This window comes from Benincasa hispida, chromosome 4 (assembly GCF_027475165.1).
Source record: "Benincasa hispida cultivar pf3 chromosome 4, pf3_genome.v1.1, whole genome shotgun sequence".
In the NCBI taxonomy this organism is placed as follows: Eukaryota; Viridiplantae; Streptophyta; class Magnoliopsida; order Cucurbitales; family Cucurbitaceae; genus Benincasa; species Benincasa hispida.
In genome coordinates this window covers 35,521,352-35,524,189 of record NC_143481.1, presented here as the reverse complement: position 1 = coordinate 35,524,189, position 2,838 = coordinate 35,521,352, and the positions used below count along the sequence as shown (strand labels likewise).

At 32.6% G+C, this 2,838-nt stretch overlaps 1 long non-coding RNA gene across 1 annotated transcript; it reads left to right on the top strand.

Moving 5' to 3' along the window:
* The first annotated feature begins 924 nt into the window (after positions 1–924).
* LOC150036666 (uncharacterized) lies at positions 925–2,588 on the top strand. Its single transcript, XR_016529410.1, has 2 exons — positions 925–1,335; positions 2,410–2,588. It is a non-coding gene; the product is annotated as an uncharacterized LOC150036666 (long non-coding RNA).
* The last annotated feature ends 250 nt before the right edge of the window (positions 2,589–2,838 follow it).

The window sequence follows — 2,838 nt, the reverse complement described above, 5'->3', positions numbered from 1 at the left end:
TAGCTTGGAGCAATCCTATGTTGGGTGACCTCTTGGGAATTTTCCTAGGATGCATGTGAGTGAGGACAAAGCATACTGAAAAGACCCATGTTGGTTTGTTTCATTAAGGAGGTATAGACCTTTATGGACAATTGAAGTTTGAAATACTATTCACTTGGATCGATGAAGCAATTCGAAAGCGAGATGATGAGGCGAGGATTAAGTATCAAAAGCTTTTTGAGATTTGAACTTTCGAGGACGAAAGTTCTAAAGGTGGGAAGAATGTAACATCCCAAGTTTTTATGAAAATTTAAATTAATTATCACAAATTATTGAGTTTTGGTTTTCCTAATCTTTAGAATTTAGAATCAAATTATTACAGTTGAAGAAGTTTTATTGGTTATGTGGATTCTTTGAGTAGAGTTTTAAATTAATTAGAAGGGATAATTGAATTATTTGGATAAGAAATTTTGAGTTTTTGTACAATTTGAAAGGGAAAAGGAGGAAACTGTGGTTTTAAAATTTTACCCTCTTTAATTTTGGAATTTGGATCCAAAATTTAAGTAAAGAATTAGGAAAAGATAATTGGTTTATTTGGAAGTTATTAAATCAATTATCTAAAAAGATTTTAATTTGAATTTAAATTAATTTGGAAAGTTAGAATTTATTTTTCGGATTTTTGGAAAGAAGTGATTTAAAGTTGGTGAATTTATTTTGAGGTTTATTTAATTAATTGGAGAAGAGGTGAAAGATTTGAGTTTGATGTGATATATTTATTAAGGAAAGGAAGAAGAAATATATATATATATATATATATATATATATATATATATAAGGGTTTTGGAATTTAAGAAAAGAAAATAATATATATGGATTTTGGAATTTAAGAAGGAAAGGAAATAAGTATATATATATTATTTATACTTTTGGGTGGTGGAGAATTAAAAAGAAAGAAAAAAAAGAAGAGAAAATACCCCTTCTTCTCCCTTTCACGCGACAACACTCCCCCTCCAGGGCTCTTTGGGTTTTGAGGTTTTGACTTTTGAGTTAATCTAACGGTAGCCCATTGTGTTGGAAATTTAGACTGCAGTTTGAAGTCGGAATCACACTATTCAACATTAACAAGATTGAATTAGGAGTTTCTAGTTAGATTTTGACTTGGGTTTTGGAGGTGATTTAAGATTAAAGTGCTAGTTGGGTAAGAATTTTGTTGGCTTCTAAAATTGCTTTATGTATGGAATCGAGCTTGAAGACTAAAATGAATTTTCTTCATGCCCTAGGATTGGACTAAAGGTTGTGAAGTTGGATTGGAGAGTTTGCTTGAGTGCAGAATTATTATTTCAGTTTCATATTGAGGTAAGTAATCTTACTACTGGAATCGCCTTTGTGCCGGGTGATAAATTTATTAATTTATTTATTTTTTAGGATTTTAAGACTAGTTACAAGGATAATTTTGATCGTTCTGCGATTTAATGGACTGTTTAGAAAAGACATATGAGCATGTGATAATATATCTGAAGCATTTTAATGTATGAGCATGATTTAGAAATTTATGAGTTATATTAAAAGGATGATTGAGCATGACTCTTAAATATAAGTTAAGTGGCACTCCTACTGGAATGTCTTAAAGTTAGATGAGGATTCGACATTTGTTGATTCATATAGTTATGTGATTTATTATGAGAATGTGTAGTCCGTACTATATATTATGAAATCTTGAATACTTGATTGTTCACATAGTTTAGTGCATGAAAGTGATGTACTAGAGTAGATCCATTAATACTAGATTAATTACGTATGTTGAGGTTAATTAACATGACCTTGATCAGGAGATTTTAGAGGACTCATGATTATGTGAATGTTATATGTAATATGAAGTTAGATGCAATCTCTTTTCCTTTCCAGACTATGTGACTGCATGAAAGTGATGCATGTCCATGGGCGTTAGTACATGAAAGAGATGTACTAAGGCTAGTTGTATGAAAGTGATACATACCTTGAGGGTACTGGGGTGTACGTAAGGGGTCCACGCTTAGTGGTTTATGTGTATACGAAAAAGATGTATACATAACCATGTGTACGAAAGAGGTACATATTAAGTGGATTATATGTATACGAAAGAGGTATATGCATAACCATGCGTATGTAAGAGATTGTGTTTCCTTCGGAATTCACTAGAGATTGTGTTTCCTTTGGGATTCACCAGAGGTTGTGGGTTCTACGGGACTTACTAGAGGTAGTGGCCATACTTAACTACAGTAGGATAGAAATAAGTTTTTCATGTATGTATGTGTCCCATGAGGGCTAGAGCAGTTTATATGTTCCACTAGGGGTAGGCATCTAGAGGACATAGATGCCTAGCCTGACCCCAGTAATGGGGTTACTTACTGAGTATTTTTATACTCACATTTTCTCATGTTTATGTTTCAGGTAAGAGTAGGGATGCACTGGCGAATGACAAGCGGAATCCGTGATCGAGCCACTGGGACCAGTTTTATGCTTCCGCTCATGATATTTAGATTTCTTTCCATGTTTTTCAACTTTCAATTTGATGTTCGAAACTTACTATTAAGATTTGTTTTCAGATCTATTTATTATCATTTATGATTTATGGGTACCTTATCGTCTGTTTTTAATATCTGAATTTAATGAAGCTCTTTTAAGTTTAACTTATTTATTTAGCATTTATTTCACTATAAAAGGATGTCGTTTTAAGTTCCATGCATGCATGTGTTTAGTAACGACCTAACTTGAGTCCTAGGGGGTCGAGTCGTTACAATTTTTAAGCATTTCTTAACCATACTTTCATGTCCTCAGGATCCCTCTCATTTGGATGTGATATCGGTTCATTCATGTACC